Here is a 17,383-nt window from a genome sequence, read left to right on the forward strand (position 1 = left end):
GGCTCAGGAACTCTTGTTGAAAACCCCAAGACCCAAATAAGATTTTTGGGTTCATTTTATACAGAGGATGTAGGAGTGAAGAGTGAAATGGTGCTTTGTTTGAGTGCTAGATAAGTTTGAGTTAACACATATTTCCCACATTCCAAGTAAGCTTGAATTAGCATATTGTGTTTGCATCCTCCCTGAATATTCAAAGTCTATAGAGCCTATATCACTTAATTGGCTTTCCGGGAGTGGAGTGGTTGGCATGGTTATGAAAGGTGGGGCTGCAGTTTTTACTGTTTTACCCACACAGCCCAGGTTATTCATGAAGAGATGCACAGCCCCCACTCATAGCCCATGTCAGGACCAGGGGACTCGCAGCTTCTGGAACAACTGCAACATCTACAATAAGGAACAACTGCAACATCTGCAATAAGGAACAGGTCATACAAAGTTCAAATACAGTTTAAACTCTTTTTCCCACATTTCCCCCTTTTTGTTTTTGCTAAGTCTATGCAAATGACATTTCACTGATTAACAAACCTTCCTGCATGATATTTTCACTTTTAGTTTTAAACAATACTCATTAAATTTTTTCTCAATACATTCAGTCCCAGGATGGTCAAACTTACAATAAGAGATTTACATATACATTCAACAAGGTACATTGATATACCACTTAGAGTTTATCAAATCACTTAACTACACAATATGTTACATTATTAAAATTCTAATTAGTATTCAAGCATTTTATACATAATCCATAACTGCAATAACAAACAATAAGACTTCCAACTAGGGAAGCGGACTTGGCCCAGTGGTTAGGGCGTCCATCTACCACATGGAAGGTCTATGGTTCAAACCCCGGGCCTCCTTGACCCATGTGGAGCTGGCCCATGCGTAGTGCTGATGCGCGCAAAGAGTGCCCTGCCACGCAGGGGTGTCCCCCGTGTAGGGGAGCCATGGGCAAGGAATGCGCCCTGTGAGGAGAGCCGCCCAGCGTGAAAGAAATTTAAACCTGCCCAGGAATGGTGCCGCACACATGGAGACGCAGCAAGATGATGTAACAACAACAAAAAAAGACTTCCAACTAGCAGACATTTAATAAATAGACTTTCATTTCTCATGGGCTTAATATTCCCAGACAGAAGGGCTATGTAGGCCAGTACTCGATCAAAAACAATCTCAGTATAGTGTTCTTAGCATCCTCACTGGACCTGGGGCCATGACCAATTCACAGGCTAAGTCAATATCCACCTTCTCCCTCTTTTTTTTATTTTTTAAAACAGCCTGCTGGAGGTCCTCCTACTCCCATGGTCCTCCTACTCCTAATTAACACATCTCAGTGAGGGATAAAAGATTTTTAGTATTCCAGCAATATTACAAATTCCATTAACATGAGAAAGCATTGTACTTTATCAATTATAGCTGATGATGTAGTTTCGTTTTATCCAACCAAACAACATTTAATAATTTGATAGAGTAGCAGGGACCTTACAGCTTGTCCCACTTGTTGGCCTATTCCAGGCCCTTAAAATACCATTGTCTCTGATGTTTCTTAGTGTCACTGCCACAGATTTCTTCTTTGCAGCCAGATTCATTGCCATCAGGCCAGGGCAGAAAGCCTTGAAGAACTGCAAAAAGTCTGTTTTTTACCTTTTCACACAGTTTTTGCACTTTTTGTATTCATTCAGGCTTGTTTTACTTTCACAAAACATTATCTCACTGAATGCTACCACAATACTTTTACAACTTGCTATATGCATACTAGTTTTGTCCTGCATATCTCCATACTAACCATTTTATTTTAGGACAAAGTACACCTTATAACATTTCAGTTAGCATTCCCACAAACGTTTTACCTTTTTCAATATTCACTTAACTTTTACATCTTTCATTTTATACTTATTAGTTCTGCCATTTCTAATTTTATAAAACTAACCATTCTAAGACAAAATATACCTTATTACATATCAGTTAGCATTCCCACAAACTTTTTACCTTTTTCAATATTTGCTTAACTTTTACATCTTTCATTTTATCATTCCTTTCTCTCTTTTTTCTCCTTCTTCCTTTTTCTATCTCTCTTTTTTCCTTTTTTCTTTCTTTCTTTTTCTTCCTTTTTCTATCTCTTTTTCTTTTTTCTTCCTTTCTCTTTTTCTTGCTTTTTTGAACAATCACACACACTGAAACAATTACAACACACACACTGACATTGAACAAACAAACACAAAAGCAGTTCCAAATCTATTAATCTAGAATTTCTTCATTGCTTTCTTTTATAATTCAATGTATCTTTTCCAGTTTTCCTCCTCTCAATTTCTTTCTTAATCTCTTTCTGTCCCAAGCCATACTTGCTTTATTATGTCATGCTTGAACAAGTTCTATAGTTTAGATACTTTGATGTAAAGCCATTCTAGTCTTTGGAATGAGACCCAGCCATGCAGTTTCCAGCATCTGTCTCTCCATCTGCACGACTGGAGGTTCTGAGTTCCATAGGAACTTTAGTTGTCTCTTGGCGTTCATGCTATGGCTTTAGCCAATGAGCTGGTACCCACACAGGACGTTCTCCATCTCCTGGGGAAATACGAGCAAACCCTTGAGGACTTTGAAGGCTTTCCAAACCACTCAGGGCTCTGCGCTCTTATACCAACTTTCATTTCACTCAAGGCGATCTTTCTTCCCTTCGGGCTCCTGTTCGGGCGCCAGTTGCTGAGCTTCCCTTCAGGCCCCACGTTGGGTGCCTGTTGCTGAGATCAGCTCAGCGATAGGTTGGTTTGAAGGGAAGGCAATGCAGAACTTTATGAAATAAAGAACAGAGAGAAAGACACAAGAGAGGAGAAAAGGTGGGATCAGGGGACTCACAGCTTCTGGGACTGAGAACCTAGACCCTAGTTTCCACATCGTATTTATTGGAAACTACCATGCAGCTGTTTGCTATCAGAACTGCAACATCATCTACGATAATAGGGAACAACTGCATAAGGAACAACTGCAACATCTACAATAAGGAACAGGTCATAAAAAGTTCTCATCCAGCATGTTGCTATAAGTTGCAAGCAGAAGCCAAGCTGCATTCTGTGTTTACTTTGGAAATTTCTTCAGCTAAATGCACAGGCTTGCCATTTTCAAATTCTGCCTTCCATAAAACACCAGAAGTTAATCTTGATATGTTCTCTGCAACTTTGAAACATGGATTGCCTCTCCTCCTTTTTCCAATAATAGTTTCATTATTGACTTCTAAGGCATCATAAAAGGTCTCTATAGGATCCATATTACTGTCAATAGTCTCTTCAAAGCACTAAGTCTTTTCTTACAAGTGTCTCACAATTCCTCCAAAAAGTACCCCTTACCCATTTATAAAACCATTCCAGCATTTTGGTAATTGCAAAAAGCGCTACCCCACTCCTGGTACCAAATTCTGTGTTAGTCAACCAAAGGGATGCTGATGCAAAATACCAGAAATTGGTTGGTTTTTATAAAGGGTGTTTATTTGGGGTAGGAGCTTACAGATACCAGGCCATAAAGCATAAGTTACTTCCCTCAGCAAAGTCTATTTCCACATGTTGGAGCAAGATGCTTGCTGACATCTGCAAGGGTTCAGGTTTCCTGGGTTCCTCTCTTCCGGGGTCTTGCTTCACTCTGGGCTCAGGGTTTCTCTCTTCCTGGGGCCTGTTTCTCTTTCCTCTGTGAGTTTACTTCCTGGTGCTCCAGCTTAAGACTTCAGCATCAAACTCCAACATCAAAAACCTCCAGCATCAAAAAAGTCTCCCACTCTGTCTTTTGCCATGCCTTTTATCTGTGAGTCTCCATCCACCAACAGGCGGGGACTCAACACTCTTTAATCTGTTAATGAGGTGACTTAAAATGACAGACTTTTATAATGTTGAGATATTCTTACATTCCTGGGATAAAGCCAGCTTGGTCATTTATGAATTTTTAAAACTATTGTGCCGAATTTAGTTTGATAATATTGTATTTAGGATATATGCATCTATTTCCATAACTGAGGTTGACCTAAAAACCTTCCTTCCTCATATGGTCCTTGTCCAGGTTGGGGATCAAGTTATACCAGCCACACAAAATGCAGTGGGTAGTTTTTCTCTTTTTCTATTTTGTGGAGCAGTTTATACAAGATATGGGTTGTCTGCATCCTGAGTAGGTACTCGAATAGGTACCTGAGCCCAAGGTACTTGATTGTCATAGCCACATGCAGTTCCCTAGAGCACACTCCCTTCTAATGGTGGGGCTTTGTGACTGGGTCAAGTTCACGGTGTCCTGCTCCTTAGTCCTTGGGAGGAATCCCCTCTCCTAGGGGATTCCTCAGCCTCTGCACCCACTGACCATTCCACAGCATGGCCAGATACTCTGGGACACCCAGAATGGACAGGAGAGGCATGAGTGAGGCCGAGAGCTCGCTCGTTACATGTGAAGTGGCTCCAACTGTCTACTTCATGGCTGTGATGACCGAGGACTGAGGCTCACCCTGGCTTTCACCCTGAACTAAGGCCTGCCCCTTCACAACATCGATATAAAGGTGATATATTGTCTTTTATAATTATTTCATATCCCATCATGTTCAGAATCTGGGTGAGGAGTAGAGGGACTATTTAAAGAAGACTCCGAGAGGCCCATACAGGCAGGCACAGAGAGAAGTTTCAGGCAGTTAATTAGAAGGTGATCAATCAGAATAATTAATTAGAGGCAGTATGGTACCCCGAAGTATAGTACATGCACCACTCTACTTCTGTAGATGATATTTGGTGGTGGATGAATAAATCTGTTATTTTAGTAGTTGTGTGTTCATTTTAATGTAGAATAGAAAAGATATAGCTATGGAATGATGAACTATAAAATATACAACTATAACAAACTTACAATTTTATAGATACAGTGTAAGATTGAGATAGTCAATTAAAAATAATACCATCAATACATAATAGTTGAGTAGTAGGCAGATGTGGCAATAATCAAAGACAGTAGCATGAGAATAGCCAAACTTTTTCCAATAACTATTTCCCAATAACTTGGGAAATATTCAAGTAAAGGCTTTGTATTAGTTAGCCAAAGGGGTGCTGAGGCAAAATACCAGAAATGGATTGGTTTCTACACAGCGTATTTATTTGGGGTAGGAGCTTACAGATATCAGGCCATAAGGCATAGGTTACTACCCTCACCAAAGTCTACTTCCACATGTTGGAGCAAGATGGCTGCCGACACCTGCCAAGATTCAGGCTTCCTGCGTTCCTCTCCTCCCAGGGCTGGCTTCTCTTTCCTCTGTGTGCTTACTTCCCGAGGCTCCATCTTAAGAGTTCAGCACCAAACTCCAACATCAAAACTCCAGCATCAAAAAGCCTCCAACTCTGTCCTTTTCTGTGCCTTTTATCTGTGAGTCCCCACCCACACTCAGCGCCCTACTGATGTGGCCCAATCAAAGCCCTAATCATAACTTATCATGCCCAGGTTTACAAACATAATTCAATATCTATTTTTGAAATTCGTAACTATATCAAACAGCCTCAGGTTTGTTTAGTGAATAACAAGCCAATGCCAGTCCTTCTCATCAACTTCTCCCACCCCACAGGGAGCAGGACAGATTAAGAAATGAGAGAGAGCTACGTTCTAAAAGCTACGTTCTTAACTAGGGGTCTGTGAGCTTGAACTGAATTTCAAAAAAATATTATTCTTGTGGGGACATGTTGGTGTGGGTGTGATATGTTTATTAAATAATGTACAGTATAGTGTGGACTAGGCAAGGGGTCTATGGAACCAAAAAGGTTAAGAACTTCTGTTCTAAAGTAGCTGAGTGCTCTTTCTCTAAAGTTCTCGGACTCCTGCTGGGAGCATTGGGATCTAGAGGAAATCCCTCTTCATCTTGGCCCAGGGTGGGGCCTGCCTAGTGTACCCTTAAAGGGAAGCCTTTCCTTCTATACACACTCCTAAAAAATGTCGTTTGAAGGTATATTCCAACAAAGCAGGGACATAATCCAAGAAAGAGAGAGAACAGATTCATAAAGCTGGAATTAATCCAAGACTGATGAATAGGAGCACCAGAGGGCCATGAAACCTTCAGTCACAATTAGAACAGGAGGTCAGAGGGCTCCAAGAAGAACATCTTTAAGAAGAAAATGAACTTTATTCAACAAATAATGTTATTAAGAAGCTGGACGATTTTAATGATTTGATTTTAAAAGCTTATGTTTCTTCTCTCAAGAAGAAAAGAGAACAGCAATTAGAAACTCCAGGAGAATAAAAAGGTGTATAAGGAAGTCATAGTCCAAATGTGAAGTGAATGAAAATGTACCGTGACTATGAGTACCTGCGGGAGTGCAGGAGAAGACATTTGAACTGGAAGCTGGGAACATTCCTCTTCAAGAAGGGTTTTACATGCAGAGATTTTTTTTTTTAAAGATATTTTTTATTTATTTCTCTCCCCTCCCCACTCCAGTTGTCTGCTCTCTGTCCATTCACTGTGTATTCTTGTGTCCGCTTTTATCCTTATCAGTGGCACTGGGAACCTGTGTTTCTTTTTGTTGCATCGTCTTGTGTAAGCTCTCCATGTGTGCAGCGCCACTTTCTTTCCTGCTGGGCAGCTCTCCTTACAGGGCGCACTCCTTGTGTGTGGGGCTCCCCTATGCAGGGGACACCCCTGTGTGGCAGGGCACTCCTTGCGTGCATCAGCATTGCACATGGGCCAGCTCCACATGTACACCCTAAGATAATAGTTCTTTTTCTATGGGTCCTAGTATGCTACTTGCCTCTAAAGAGAATAGTGTTTACATAATTACAGTATTTTAAAAAACACACACACTTGATTTTCAAATTTAGAAAATCAGAGCTAGACAACACATAAAACGAGAACATTTTATTTATAGATAGTGAACTAAATGTAAAGGCAAATGCAGTGCTTTAGCAAGAGGAGTTAGGAGGAAGGAGGGCAAAAATGATAAAGGATGTCTCATCTTACGCAGTGGGGAGGCAGGAGGCACTGTGTAAAATTGATGGAACGAGAAAGAAGAGCTGGAAGAATGAGGATCCAACCAAATTCTAGAGGGGAGATATATTTGCTACATTTCTCATTCTTTCATAGTAGGAATTGTGGCAGACACTGTTAGTTCTTCAAAACCCACCTTCCTTCATTGTTTAGTCTTAGAACCCTTAACATTTCAGCTGGACACATGGACACCCAGAGAAAAATTGTATTTACACAGCTACATGTGACCAGGTGACCAAATTCATGTCAGCTGGAGGTAAGCAGAAGTAATGTGCTCTTAAAAGGAAAAGCCAGGTTCCCTCTCCCTTCCACCCCTCCTGCAGCTGGAAGCAGATGTGACCGCCAGGTCAGACCCAGGCCCCGGGTTTGGCACCGGTAGTAACAGTGAACACCATGTGCTAGCTATGTCGGCCTCTTCTCTAAGAGCTTGGAATATACTAATTCACTCAACCTAATGAAGTTGTGCTCCCTACTGCTGCTGCAACAGATTACCACACACTTAGTGACTTAAAGCAATACAAATTTATCATCTGTCAATTCTGAAGATCAGAAGCCTAACATCACAGCGTGGGCAGGGCTGGTTCCTTCCGGAAGCCTTAGAGAAGAATTTGTTTCCTTGTCCTTTTCAGCTTCTCGTGGCTGCCGGTATTTCTTGACTCAAGGCCCTTTCCTCACTTCACTCCCATCTCTTGCTTCCGTCATCACTTCTCCTCCTGCTCCTCTGATTTCCTGCCTCCCTCTTATAAGGACCAGGCCCACACAGAGGATCCAGGACAATCTCCCCATCTCAAGATCCTTAACTTAAGCATGTCTGCAAAGTCTTTTTGGCCTTAAATGTAGCATTCAAAGGTTTTGGGGATTAGGACCCTGGCCTCTTTGTGGGGAGGGGGAGAACATTATTCTCTATACCACAGAGGTGAAGTGACTGGTCCAAGACCTCACAGTAGGAAGCAGCAGAGCTGGGGTTCTTATACCCCAGGTGCTTCTGGCTCCCGTGCTTTTAACCTCCTCTCCACACTAGACTTATCATCCAGCAGGCGTGGGTTTTGCTTTTTTTTCCTTTCGGTTCATGTGCACTCTCACTGTTAGTCCCCATTCTGCACCCCTCCCCCCCGCCTCCACACCCCCCCCAACCCCCCTCGCCCCACTCTAATCTAATCTCTTAGTTTGCCTGTGGGTCTCCCCAGCCTAAACAAGAAAGGCCCCTCTCTGCGTCCTCCGTGGCCACTGGTGTTGGTGGCGGAGTATGTGAGTGACCAGACAGCACAGTGTCGCCAGTCCTTCTCGCTGGGCCCAGCCCCTGCTTGATGATACTCTCTAGCTTTCTCTTTTTCAATCTTTTTTTCTAACTTTAAAGTTACATCAAAAATCTAGGGCATTTTCAGGATTTGGAGTTGTCCTGGGTGGTGCTGCAGGGACAGATGCTGGACATTGTGTATCCTGCCACGGCCCACTGGGTGGACTGGGGGAGAGTGTAGACTACAATGTAGACCACTGCCCATGTGGTGCAGCAGTGCTCCAAAGTGTATTCACCAGGTGCAGTGAATGTGCCACGATGATGGAAGAGGTTGTTGATGTGGCAGGAGTGGGGTGAAGGGGGTGGGGGGTATATGGTGACCTCATATTTTTTTAATGTAACGTTTGAAAGAAAATAAAGAAACAAAAAAAACAAAAACAAAAACAAAAAAAGAAAATATAGGAGATTCCCATATATGGAATTCCAAGTTCCTACCCCCTACCCCTCTTATATTTTTCCCTATTAATAACATCTTTCATTAGCGTGGTACATTTGTTACAGTTGATGAACACATATTGAAGCATGTTCTATATAGTTTACACTATAATTTACACTTTACTCCAGACAATTTTAAAGGTTTGACAAAATGTATCCATCACCGTATATCATGCGGAACAATTTCAATGTCCCCAAAATGCCCCATGCTGGGAAGCAGAATTGGCCCAGTGGTTGGGGCGTCCGTCTACCACATGGGAGGTCTGCTGTTCAAGCCCTGGGCCTCCTTGACCCGTGTGGAGCTGGCCCACGCGCAGCGCTGATGCACACAGGGAGTGCTGTGCCACGCTGGGGTGTTTCCTGCATAGGGGAGCCCCACGCGCGGGAAGTGCGCCATGTAAGGAGAGCTGCCCAGCAGGAAAGAAAGTGCAGCCTGCCCAGGAATGCGCCACACACACGGAGAGCTGATGCAGCAAGATGACACAACAAAAAGACACACAGATTCCCGTGCCGCTGGCAACAACAGAAGCGGACAAAGAAGAAGATGCAGCGGAAAGACAGAGACAGGCGACTGGGGTGGGTGGGTGGGGGAGGGAGGGGAGAGAAATAAATAAATAGATAACTCTTTTTTTTAATCCCCATGTTACACCTAGTGCTCCCTCTCCCTCCGCTCAGAACCTCTGGTGACCACTGGCTTTATATGAGTGACACAAGCTCTTCCATTCCTACACTCTGGGCCCCGGGACACCTGCTCTCCCCAGTGGCAGCTGCTCTCCTTCAAGCCTCCCAAGCCCTCTGTAGCAATTTGATATAGTTACGCATTTCAAAAATAGATATTGGATTATGTTTGTAAACTGGTCTGTACCTGGGCGTGATTAAGTTATGATTAGGGCTTTGACTGGGCCACATCAGTAGGGCGCTGAGTGTGGGTGGGGACTCACAGATAAAAGGCACAGAAAAGGATAGAGTTGGAGGCTTTTTGATGCTGGAGTTTTGATGTTGGAGTTTGGTGCTGAACTCTTAAGATGGAGCCTCGGGAAGTAAGCACACAGGGGAAAGAGAAGCCAGCCCTGGGAGGAGAGGAACGCAGGAAGCCTGAACCTTGGCAGACGTTGGCAGCCATCTTGCTCCAACATGTGGAAGTAGACTTTGGTGAGGGTAGTAACCTATGCCTTGTGGCCTGGTATCTGTAAGCTCCTACCCCAAATAAATACGCTGTATAGAAACCAACCCATTTCTGGTATTTTGCCTCAGCATCCCTTTGGCTAACTAATACAAAGCCTTTACTTGAATATTTCCCAAGTTATTGGGAAATAGTTATTGGAAAAAGTTTGGCTATTCTCATGCTACTGTCTTTGATTATTGCCACATCTGCCTACTACTCAACTATTATGTATTGATGGTATTATTTTTAATTGACTATCTCAATCTTACACTGTATCTATAAAATTGTAAGTTTGTTATAGTTGTATATTTTATAGTTCATCATTCCATAGCTATATTTTTTCTATTCTACATTAAAATAAACACACAACTACTAAAATAACAGATTTATTCATCCACCACCAAATATCATCTACAGAAGTAGAGTGGTGCATGTACTATACTTCGGGGTACCATACTGCCTCTAATTAATTATTCTGATTGATCACCTTCTAATTAACTGCCTGAAACTTCTCTCTGTGCCTGCCTGTATGGGCCTCTCGGAGTCTTCTTTAAATAGTCCCTCTACTCCTCACCCAGATTCTGAACATGATGGGATATGAAATAATTATAAAAGACAATATATCACCTTTATATCGATGTTGTGAAGGGGCAGGCCTTAGTTCAGGGTGAAAGCCAGGGTGAGCCTCAGTCCTCGGTCATCAAAGCCATGAAGTAGACAGTTGGAGCCACTTCACATGTAACGAGCGAGCTCTCGGCCTCACTCATGCCTCTCCTGTCCATTCTGGGTGTCCCAGAGTATCTGGCCATGCTGTGGAATGATCAGTGGGTGCAGACCAAGGACCAAGGAGCAGGACACTGTGAACTTGACGCAGTCACAAAGCCCCACCATTAGAAGGGAGTGTGCTCTAGGGAACTGCATGTGGCTATGACAATCAAGTACCTTGGGCTCAGGTACCTATTCGAGTACCTACTCAGGATGCAGACAACCCATATCTTGTATAAACTGCTCCACAAAATAGAAAAAGAGAAAAACTACTCACTGCCTTTTGTGTGGCTGGTATAACTTGATCCCCAACCTGGACAAGGATCATATGAGGAAGGAAGATTTTTAGGTCAACCTCAGTTATGGAAATAGATGCATATATCCTAAATACAATATTATCAAACTAAATTCGGCACAATAGTTTTAAAAATTCATAATGACCAAGCTGGCTTTATCCCAGGAATGTAAGAATATCTCAACATTACAAAAGTCTGTCATTTTAAGCCTCCTCATTAACAGATTAAAAGATGAAAGTCCTCTGATCATATAAAACAGATGGGGAAAAAGCATTTGATAAAATTAAGCAGTCTTTGAAAAATCTTAGGAAGCTAGGAGTCTTAATCTGATAAACGATATCGTTTAAAGCCTACAGTAAACATACTGCTTAATGGTAAAAACTTAAAAGCATCTAACGACAGGGACCAAAGAAGGGTGTTAATTATCACTGTTTATGTTCAAGGTTGTACTGGGTTCTCTAGCCTGTGCAATAACAAAAGAAAATAAATGTCATAAACCACTGGAAAGAAAAGAATAAAATGGTCATTATATATTTATAGATCATATGATTGTCTATCTAGAAAATCTAAGCAATTCTAGAGCCAAACTATTGAAAGAATTCATCCTGAAAGATAGTTCTCTGTGGGTGTGCTGCATTTCTAGATGCATTGCAGAGACACTAACTGCCCCTTCATTCTGGACTACCTTTTCAAGGATGTTTGTGCAGCAGCCATCCTTGGAAAATAGAATTAATGTCTCCCTGTGGTGGTTTGAAGTTGTATGTACCCTAGAAGAGTATGTTCTTAAAGTTAATTTATTCCTGGGGGTGTGGACCCATTGTTAAGTAGGAACTTTTGATGAGTAAGATCTTAAGATGTGACTCACATGATGTCCTTTATAAGAGAATGAGATTCAGGCAAAGAGAGAGAAAGCCACAGAAGCAAGAAGCTGAAAACAGTGAAACCCAGAAGAGAAGGGAGAGACCAGCAGACACAACCAGGTGCCTTGCAGAGGAATACAGGATCGTTTGCAGCTGGTCTTTAGAAAGAAACTATTGCCTTGATGATGCCTTGATTTGGACATTTTTCTCAGCCTCAAAACTGTAAGCTTGTAAGCTAATAAATTCCCATTATTAAGATCCAACCCATTTTATGGTGTCTGCTGTGAGCAGCTTTAGCAAACTGAAACACTCCCTGTGGAGCAGAAGACAGGTTTGCTTATTATCCAGTGTAAAAAAAGATAATGTCTCCCTCTACAGCAAAGGTCAGGCATTTGGTTCCCTAAACTCAGGATTCCTCAGCTATTATGCAAACCGATACATGTGTAGCATCCACCTGGGCCCCTACACATCACAACCCTATGGAACTTGAAGGACAAGTGGAATCTCTGACTCAGACTGGACCGTGAGTAGTAAGGTACTTAGTCTCTGACCCAGGAGTCTCATATCTTCTGCTACCATGGTAGCTATAGGTCTGAGTAGGCTGAAAATTCAGATCCTTTACATTCTTGACAGTTCAACCAGCCCACTTCTAATGACTAACAGCAAAAAGAAAATGCTATTTATTGAAGGTACCATTTACAATAGCATAAAACCTGTGAGGTTCCTAGGAACAAATCTAACAGAGGTGTGCAAGATTTTTACAGAGAAAATTATAAAATTTTATTGATGCTCATTTAAGAGGACCCAAATAAATGGAGAATTATACCTTGCTTGTAAAAGGAAAGACTCAGTTGTAAAGATGTCAATTATCCTCAAATCTATTCTATAAATTTATGCCCATTTCAATAAAGCGTTAAATATAGGGTTTTCTTTTAATGTTTTGGGAAACATTTCAAGCTTATTCTAAAGTTATATGAAGGAAAAAAAAAACCAAGAGTAGCCAAGCAATTTTGAAGAAAATGAACAAAGTGAGGAGAAGCACTCTTCAGATATAAAGACTTTTTTTTATAGAACTATATTGGCAGAGACATGTACAAAGCACCTTCTTATATCATAATGGAATGAAACTGGCAGTCAGTAATAGATGGGAAGGGGGGAAATTCACAAATGTGTGGAGGCAGAACAACATATTCTTTTTTTTTTTTAAGATTTATTATTTATTTCTCTCCCCTCCCCCTCCCCCAGTTGTCTGCTCTCTGTGTCCACTCGCTGTGTGTTCTTCTGTGACCACTTCTATCCTTATCAGCGGCACTAGGAATCAGTATTTCTTTTTTGTTGCATCATCTTGCTGTGTCAGCTCTCCCTATGTGCGGCGCCATTCCAGGGCAGGCTGCACTTTCTTTCACGCTGGGCGGCTCTCCTTACGGGGCGCACTCCTTGCGCATGGGGCTCCCTACGCGGGGGACACCCCTGCATGGCAGAGCACTCCTTGCGCGCATCAGCACTGCGCATGGGCCAGCTCCACACGGGTCAAGGAGGCCCGGGGTTTGAACCGCAGACCTCCCACATGGTAAATGGACGCCCTATGCATTGGGTCAAGTCCGCTTCCCAGAACAACATATTCTTAAACAATCAGTGGGTCAAAGAAGAAATTGTAAGTGGAATTAGGAAATATATTGAGACAAATGAAAATAAGAAACACACCATATCAAAACTTATGGGATACAGTGAAGGCAGTGCTGAGAGGGAAATTTATAGCACTAAACACCTGCATTAAAAAAGAAGAAAGCTAAAATCAAACATTTAACTGAACAACTGGAGAAACTGGAAAAAGAATAGCAAACCATTCCCAAAGCAAGTAGAAGGGGAAAAAAACAAGGATTAAAGCAGAAATAAATGAAATTGAGAACAAAGAAAACAATAGAGAAAATCAGCAAAACAAAAAGTAGGTTCTTCAGGAAGGAAGGAGGGCCCAACAGTGGGCTCCTGATACTAATGGCTATGCTTTTGAGCCTATGCACCTGCAATAAGAACAAGGCCTAGAGTAGCACTGTGCCTGGGAGTTTCCTCCTGACAGCCTTCATGTTACTCAAATGTAGCCACTCTCACAGCCAAACTCAGCATGTAGATGCAGTGCATTCCCCCCAGCGTGGGACATGACACCCGGGGATGAGCCTCCCTGGCACTGAGGGATCACTACCACATACCAGCTGAAGATGCAACTAGAAAATGACCTTGAATTAAAGGTTCAATGTGGACCAGCAGAATATCCCTGTCTACATATAATAACATGACTTCAAAATGCTGTTTGACCTAATGTAAGGGGGAAATGGAAAGGAGAAATGAGATTATAAGGCTATGAGTCTCTAAAAAAGAGTCTGGAGGTTGTCAGAAGGAATGCCCTTATGCACAACTGAGCAGAGTCTAAGAGACAGATAAAGTAGATACAACCCCAGGTATTGGTTCTTTTGAGGGATAAAGAGACCCACGGGTTCTATGGTCATGGCAGATGGGGTTCACTGCCATGGCAGATGGCCCTTCTTTGGAGCTGGTGTTTCTGCATGATGGAATTGGACTCGGAGGGGATCTCTTCTCACAAGACTTGCATGCTACATTATTGGAATTGTAGTTGGTGCTGGGGTTTAAGATATATTTAGGGGATTTGAATCTCTGGACTGATAATAAGACACCCAGGCCCAGAGCCTCAACAGACTTCAGCTCCTACACTTTGATTTATTGGACTTACCCCACTCAGCTAACATGGAGTTGAAGAAGGTCAACCACCACACCATGGAGCCTAGAGTGTCTACAACTGAAAGCAGGAGGAGTGCATCCAGTATCCATGTGGAATCTAAGCCCCCACTTGACATAGATGTGCAATGAACACAACCAATCCAATGTCCACAGAGAAAATGTGGAATGGGTGTGGGAAGGGTAGCCATGGTGGCTGCTGGGTTTGGGGAATGGGAGGAAGAGATGAGATGTGGAGGTGTTTTCGGGACGTGGAGTTGTCCTGGGTGGTGCTTCACGGACAATTACGGGACATTGTAGATCCCCCCAGGGCCCACTGGATGGAACGTGGGAGAGTGTGGGCTATGATGTGGACCATTGACTACGGGGTGCAGTGATGTTCAGAGATGTACTTACCGGGTGCAATGGATGTGTCACGATGATGGGAGAGAGTGTTGCTGTGGGGGTAGTGGGGGGTGGGGGCGGTGGGGTTGATTGGGACCTCATATTTTTTTAATGTAATTTTTAAAAATAAAAAAAAAAAGTAGGTTCTTTGAGAAGATCAATAAAATTGACAAACCCCTAGTTAGACTAACAAATAAAAAAAGGGAGAAGATGCAAATAAAATTAGAAATGAAAGGGGGGAAGTTACAAATGACCCAAAAGAAATAAAAAGGTTCATACAAGGATATGAGAAACTATATGCCAACAAACTAGACAACCTAGATGAAATAGACAAATTTCTATAAACAACCTACACTGATACTACAAGAAATACAATAACTCAATTTATAGAGATTGAATCAGTTATCAAAAATGTGCCAATAAAGAAAAGTTCAGGAGCAGATAGAGTCACAGGTGAATTCTACCAAGTATTTTGAGGAGAATTAACGCCAATCCTATTTAAATGCTTCCAAAAAATTGAAGAAGAGGGAAAATTAGCCAACACATTTTATGACACCAACTTCACCCTAAACCAAAGCCAGATAAAGATACTACAAGAAAAGAAAATTACAGACAAATCTCTCTGATGAACATAGATGCAAAAATTCTCAACAAAATACTTGCTAATAGAATCCAACAGCATTTCAAAATAATTATACACCTCGCCCAAGTGGGATTTATTCCTGGTGTGTAAGGGTGGTTCAACATAATAAAATCAGTTAACATATTACAATACATTGACAAATTGAAGGGAAAAAACCACATGATCATCTCATTCAATGCAGAAGAGGCATTTGACAAAATCCAGTGTCTTTTCTTGATAAAAACACTTTGAAAGACAGGAATTGAAGGAGCATTCCTCAGTATGATAAAGGGCATATATGAAAAACTCATAGCCAACATTGTATTCAGTGAGGAAAGGTTGAAAGCTTTCCCTCTAAGATCAGGAACAAGACAAGGATGCCCACTGTCACCACTGTTATTCAACATTGTGCTAGAGATTTTAGCTAGAGAAATTAGACAAGAAAAAAAAAAAAGACATCACAATAGGAAAAGATGAAGTAAAATTCTCACTATTCACAGATGACATGATCTTATATTTAGAAAATTCTGAAATGTCTACAAAAAAGCTACTTGAACTAATAAACAAGTTCAGCAAAGTGGTAGGATACAAGATCAATATGCAAAAATCATTAATGTTTCAGTATTGAATAATCTGAGGAGGAAATTAGGGAAATAATTCCATTTACAACAGCAACAAAAAGACTCAAATACCTAGGACTCATCTTAACCAAGGTAGTACAGGACCTATATTCAGAAAACTACAAAACAATGTTAAAAGAAATCAATGACAACCTAAACAAATGGAAAAGACATTCCATGTTCATGTTTTGGAAGACTCGGTATTGTGAAGATGTCAATTTATAGATTCAATACACTACAAGTCGAAATTCCAACAGCCTATTTCACAGAAATAGAAAAGGCAATTACCAAGTTCATTTGGAAGGGAACATGCACCAGAATAGTAAAAATCATTCTAAAAAAAGAAGAGCTATATGAGAGGAATTTCATTGCCTGACCTTGAAATATCTTATAAAGCTACAGTGGTCAAAACAACATGGTATTGGCATAAAGATAGACACATCAATCACTGGAATAGAACTGAGAGTCCAGAAATAAACCCTTAAACCTCTATGGCCAACTGATTTTCCACAAACCTACCAAGTCCATTTTAACAGGACAGTCTCTTCAACAAATGTTGCCAGGAGAACTGGATATCCATAACCAAAACAGTGAAAGAGGATCACAAACTCACTCCCTACACAAGAATCAATCCAAATGGATCAAAGACCTAAATATAAAAGTCAGGACCATAAAATTTCTAAAAGAAAATGTCAGGAAACATCTTAAAGACCTTGTGGTAGGCAGTGATTTCTTGGATTGTACACCCAAAGCAGCACAACAAAGGAAAAAAAATAGATAAAATGGAACCTCCTCAAAATCAAACACTTTTGTGCCTTACAGGACTTTGTCAAAAGGGTGAAAGGCAGCTGACTCAATGGGAGAAATATTTGGAAATCACGTGTCTGGTTTAATGTCTGTGATATATAAAGAGATGTTACAATACAACAATAAAAAGACAATGGGGAAGCAGATGTGGCTCAACTGACAGAGCATCTGCCTACCATATAGGAGGTCCAGGGTTCAAGCCCAGAGCCTCCTGGCCTGTGTGGTGAGCTGGCCTACGCACAGTGCTGCCGCACACCAGGAGTGCCATGCCACACAGGGATGTCCCCCACGTAGAGGAACCCCACATGCAAGGAGAGTGCCGTGCAAGGTGTATGCCACACAAGGAGAGCCGCCTGGCACGAAAAAAGTGAAGCCGGCCCAGGAGTGGTGCCGCACACATGGAAA

The sequence above is a fragment of the Dasypus novemcinctus genome, chromosome 9 (genome assembly GCF_030445035.2).
Source record: "Dasypus novemcinctus isolate mDasNov1 chromosome 9, mDasNov1.1.hap2, whole genome shotgun sequence".
In the NCBI taxonomy this organism is placed as follows: Eukaryota; Metazoa; Chordata; class Mammalia; order Cingulata; family Dasypodidae; genus Dasypus; species Dasypus novemcinctus.